This window comes from Triticum aestivum, chromosome 2A, assembly GCF_018294505.1.
Source record: "Triticum aestivum cultivar Chinese Spring chromosome 2A, IWGSC CS RefSeq v2.1, whole genome shotgun sequence".
NCBI classification, from domain to species: Eukaryota; Viridiplantae; Streptophyta; class Magnoliopsida; order Poales; family Poaceae; genus Triticum; species Triticum aestivum.
In genome coordinates this window covers 12,709,997-12,716,148 of record NC_057797.1, presented here as the reverse complement: position 1 = coordinate 12,716,148, position 6,152 = coordinate 12,709,997, and positions in this window count along the sequence as shown.

Sequence of the window (6,152 nt, the reverse complement as noted above, 5' to 3'; positions counted from 1 at the left end):
AGGGAGCGGCGACGGACAGGACATGGCTCTCTCCCGTCCCCGATAAAGCAAGGACACCTAAGCAAGGCGCATTAAATGCACCTTGTCATGTAATGCGAGGGATAACCTCGCATTACTGTACCCTTTCCACCTCCTGTGTGCCACTGTGGCAACCCCTTTCCTATAAAAGTAGGCCCGAGGCGACCAGGAGGAGGATTCGGCTTTTTGGAGCTCCTCACGCCCCATAGCTAGCTCAAGAACGCAGATATACAATCCACCAAAGCAGGAGTAGGGTTTTACGCGTCCTCGCAGCCCGAACCTGGATAAGCGAACCGTGTGCTATCTGTTTGATCCGCTCTTCTCACGACCCCCGCGCCTCGCAACCGTAGTAGGGATTCTTGTTATCCCATAGGTGTCATTTCCCACCGACAATGTACTTGGGTCACCGGTGCTGCATCGAGCTAACCAGCTGTCCTCGCCCGCGCAAAAGCGGGTCATGAGGCTTGTTAATGCAGCCATTGTTCTCGGCTTTTCTTGGCTGAGGTGTCTGGCGAGCCATTCGTCTCGAACGCTGTGTTTGAAAGCTGCTAAGGCTTCGGCGTCCGGACAGTCGACTATTTGGTTCTTTTTAGTAAGAAATATGTTCCAAAGCTTTCAGGCTGACTCTCCGGGCTGTTGAGTTATGTGACTTAAATCGTCTGCATCCGGTGGTTGGACATAGGTCCCTTGAAAATTTGCCCGAAAAGCGTCCTCGAGCTCTTCCCAACTTCCAATGGTGTTTTTGGGGAGGCTTTTAAGACAGTACCTGGCTGGCCCTTTGAGCTTGAGGGGTAAGTACTTGATGGCGTGGAGGTCATCTCCTCGAGCCATATGGATATGGAGGATGTAGTCCTCAATCCAGACCCCAGGGTCTGTAGTTCTGTCATACGCCTCTATGTTTACGGGTTTAAATTCCTCTGGAAATTCGTGGTCCAGCACCTCATCGGTGAAACATAGGGGGTGTGCGGCAGCCCTGTATTTGGGTGTACCGTGGTGTTCGGATTTTTGTTGTGTTGCATTGCGTGCTGGAGCGCGCTTTCTTGGCCCGTAGATAGATCTGGTTGGGCCGTCCTTTTGATGCGAGTCCTCATGTGGATCGCGTACTGGCTTGTGTGCGGCGTCGTTGGCCGCTCTATGTTGGCCATGAGGTCGTCTATCCGACCGGATGGCTGTTTTGTTTTTTGATTGCTGGGGCTCTAGGGCCTCCTCATCGAATTCGGGTAGCAGCTTTCACTTCGGGTAGCTCTTTGTGTGGCGACTGCCGCCATACTTGTTTGCGGTGTTGAGTACTTTGCTCCATCTGATTCTGAGTGTATCTTCCACGGCCTTGAGCTTTCGCTTCTACTTTTCAGGCTCCACGCAGTGGCGACAAGCCTTTTACGGAGGTTCTTCTGCTCCGGGAGTTTATCTAGCGTGATGTCGTCCGGACTGTTATCTTCGTTGGAGATGGGTTGTTCGGTTTGATTCTCCATGTTGCCATCGCCAGACGGTTGTTCAATGCCGTGTTTGTCGTCCGCTGGCTCACCCTGCTCTATCGCTGGGTCTGCTTTTCGAGGGAACGATCCTTCGCTGCGTCCTTCCACTCCTCGTCGTCGTTTTCTTTGGGTGTGTCCACCATGTATACATCATGGGATGAGGTGGCTGTCTAGTGCCCTGTGGGCAGTGATTCCTGTTCGTCTCCTGCATCGTCATCCATACCGTCAATGTCTTCGGAGTCAAAGTCGAGCATGTCGGTCAAATCATCGATAGTGGCTACTAAGTGGGTTGTGGGTGGGCGGCGAATTTCTTCGTCATCCGCATCCCAATCCTGCCGGACATAGTCCAGCCAGGACTCTCCTGACAAGGAGAGAGACTTTAGCGAGTTCAGTATGTCGCCAAAGGGCGAGTGCTGAAAGATATTTGCGGAGTTGATATCCATGATCGGCGCCTAGTCGGATTCGATTGGCACGGGCGCAGGCAGTTCGGAGTCCGTGGCCGGAGAAGAATCCGGCAGCTTGGATTCACGGCCCTTATGAAGGGTAAGGTTGGTATTTAGATCGATCGCCGCTAAGACTGCGGCCTCCGGTGCGGGGTCTAGCCCCCCGTCCACGGATGGCCCAATTGGCTCTGAATTGAAGGTCGAAGCGGTTGCGGGTGCGATCTCCCGAACACTGTCCGATGGCAGAGCTAAATCTTGCTCATCGTGATAGTAAGGCGCACTCGGCAGGGGCTCGAACCCGTTGAAGATCAAGTCTCCGCAGATGTCGGCCATATAGTTTAAACTTCCAAACCTGACCTGGTGGCCAGGGGCGTAACTCTCGATCTGCTCTAGATGGCCAAGCGAGTTGGCCCGCAGTACGGAGCCGCTGAATACGTAGATCTGTCCGGGGAGAAAAGTCTCACCCTGGACCGCATCGCTATCGATGATCGAAGGAGCCATCAAGCCTGACGATGACGACATAGAGGAACTCTCAATGAAAGCACCAATGACGGTGTCAAAACCGGCGGATCTCGGGTAGGGGGTCCCGAACTGTGCGTCTAGGCGGATGGTAACAGGAGACAAGGGACACGATGTTTTTACCCAGGTTTGGGCCCTCTCGATGGAGGTAAAACCCTACTCCTGCTTGATTGATCTTGATGATATGAGTATTACAAGAGTTGATCTACCATGAGACCAGAGAGGCTAAACCCTAGAAGCTAGCCTATGGTATGATTGTTGTTGTTCTACGGACTAAACCGTCTGGTTTATATAGACACCGTAGGGGGCTAGGGTTACATAGAGTCGGTTACAAGGAAGGAGATCTACATATACTTATTGCCAAGCTTGCCTTCCACGCCAAGGAGAGTCCCATCCGGACACGGGACGCAGGCTTCAATCTTGTATCTTCATAGTCCAACAGTCCGGCCAAAGGTTATAGTCCGGCTGTCCGGATATCCCCTAATCCAGGACTCCCTCACCCACTCTGGACACACGTCCGTTCATGACCGGGCCGGTGTTAAACGCAACGCCGGCCGAGCTTCTCCCGTCCGCCGTCTATTTAATCTCCTATTTAAACGAGGCCAAACGCCGGCCAAGAATCGCACACCTCCGCCGCTCCCCTATCTTCTCCACAATTTTGTCCACTCTTACAATGGCTTACAAAGAGTAGTTATTCCGCATCCAAGCCGGCTGGGTAGCCCGCCGGATATGAGCTATGCAGCTCGCTGATCCACCTCCCTCCCCTCACCCGACGGAGCCAGTTGCCGCCCCAAGCCGGCGCGCGGTTCAGCAACTCGCCGCTCCAGGCCAGCTCGACGAGGAGCGGCGCAAGGACGTCGTTGCTGCCGTCCACGCCGCCGCCTCGTACCACGTCTCCCGTTTCTGTGGCCGAGACTCCCATGCCGGCGGCCCTGCCATACAAGCAACGACAGAAGCCGGGTGCGCGGAGAGCGACAAGTCGATGGCCAGCACCTCCGCGTCCACCGCCATCATCAAGGGGAAGTAGAACACGGGAGGCCACCGTCGCTTGGGTCCCATGAAGGCCACCGCGGAGGCGACGCCGGCGTACACATCAGGTGTCTTGCCAGATCCTTTTGTTGCGAGGACCTTCGTCGACCCCGCATGGGCTCCACGAAAGAGGGGAATGTTAGGATGAACTTGAGCCGGTGCCGGCCATGGCGAAGTAGTGGCCGGTGATGAACTCGAACCGGTGCCGGCCACCATCATCTTCGGCACCAGCCAATGATATCAGTTGGGCAGTGGGGAAGCGAGCCGTCCTTTGCGCTGAAGCATATACCTCCGGGGCTCTCGGCAGTCCGGTGATCGTGCTGCCGGACATGAGGAACACAAATCGATCGGCGAGCGACCATTTAGGCCAGGTATTATATACCTGTGCTGTCCAGAACTAGCACTGCATAGTTCATTTGAATGTAATGAAATCTGTCATGTTTGTATGAAAATCCGGTATTTTATATGATTTCCGTCATTGTTTATATGAAATATCAGTTTGTCTACGTGTTTGCGTGAATTTCGGTTGGTTGAGTTGTTGTCATAATGTGTGCGGCTACGGTTGGATGGCGTAATTTGCAGGTCACCGGTCGGTCTGCGGGCGGCTCGGGCGCCGTTGTGGGTCAAAAAAACACAGCTCGTGTGAGCTCGTCTCCAACGTGCGCGCTGGAGGATGCATGGCAGCATGAGCACCCGAGCCATTCCTCGTTCATCGGTGGCAAAGGCACCGGTGGACAAAAGGGTCGCCAATATTTTGGCTACCCCGGGCAAGATCCAAACAGCCCCTCCCAACAGATTCAAATCCCTCGTTCGCCGTGGAATTTTGCCATGTGTTGTTTTCATGGACTAGCAAGATGCCCGTGCATTGCACGGAACATCGAGATGCATTTTTTACAAACTCCCGCATGCATGCAAGGGATAATTAATGTCCTCCTTTGCTAGTACCACGAGGCAAACACCATTAATATTGCATCGATTAGTGTTAGTGGACTTGTATATCTGCAAATTGTAATTTTGATAGTGGCCCCTTGTATATAAAAATGGAGGAAGAAAGATGAGAGATAAGGTGAGGAGGAGTGGGGCGTGGTGGTGACTGGTGGTCGGACTGGGCAGAGGCATGGGGATGGACGGCGCATTATGTCTAGGTTTGTATCTCTCTCTCACACACCCACGTAGGTGGGGGACGTGCACGAAGAGAAGAGGTGCGCGCACGGCGCACGTACTCCCGTCTCTTTCCCAACCACACCCGCGCGGGTACACGGTGGAGCTCATTTCTGTACGAAAAAGGCAGCCCACGTGGTAATTTGGCACGTGTACTGGTTGTCCACTTGGTGGAGGAAGGATCGTCTACCACGGGTGAACAAACAAATTGCGACTTGACGCGTTATGTTAAATTAAAAAAAGAGGCAAACCATGTGGGGCCTACCTTAGAGGCAAGGCTCTATACACTGGAGTACTTTCGATGTGTCCTGTCAACTCACAGAACAAGGAGAAGCTTGCTTAGTACGTCGTCTCCCCCGCCCACGGGCGCGGTGGCTCACAGGATGAGGTGAAGCTTGCTTACGAGTAGTAGTAGTAGTAGTAGTAGTAGTAGTAGTAGTAGTAGTAGTAGTAGTAGTAGTAGTAGTAGTAGTAGTAGTAGTAGTAGTACTGTACGCCTTTACGCCCGCTCCCTCGCCCACGCGCGCGGTGGCTCACAGCACGAGGAGAAAATTTTACTACTCCCTCCGTTTACTCCTCGTCCCTACTACGTACTTTGGCTAGTACTCCTTCCATTTACTTATACAAGGCCACTATAAAAAAATACATTTTGCATCTATACAAGGCCAAAAATAGTAATCGAGACAAAAGTTACTACTCCCTCCTTTCCAGTTTATGGCTCAATTTCAAAATCTCTCCAACCAAGGTAGACGGTGAGTGGTCGAATTAATTTCGTAGTTTGCACAACTAATTAGTACGCTCGTTTTTCTCAAGAAGTTATGTTTACCGAGGCATTAATTAGAACGAATGCATGAATGACCACTAAATTTCCATGAACTTGTACATGCATTGGTTAGTTTCCTCTTGACACTGCTTGCGTCAGGTGATCTAACGCACCTCGAAATCCAACATGTAATGGTACTACTACTAGTATAGTAGAATTGAGACTTATCAAACGGAAAAAATGAATGTTTTTTAGATGATCCATATAAACCCTAGTGGGTACGTACTCCGTAAAAACAGATTTTTCCAAAACTAAGTCACTCCCTTTCATGAATTCTGTAGTATTCTCCTCCGTCGATGCTCCCTTTCATGAATTTTGTACTTCCTGTCGCCGACATGTGGGATATATAGCAACCGGGTCGATGTGTCAAGCACCAAATAACAGTGCAGAACAGCAGGGGGGACGCACCCCACTTGTACCGGCCCAGTAGTAGTAATGAGCAATGAGACGTCAAATCACAATGCCGCACCTTCCCAGACGGACGAAGCAACCATTATTTCACACTTCGGTTCGCCATCATCTCAAACCACGTAGTATTGCTTCTGCCTCAAGAGGGACACGCGCATCGCGTTGGTACATCATGACACGTGGGACCGCATGACAGGCCATGCTCCCCCGCCGATCGCTCGGTAAAATCACCTCATTTTTACTATACTTCCTCCATATCGGTTTACTACATGGCAT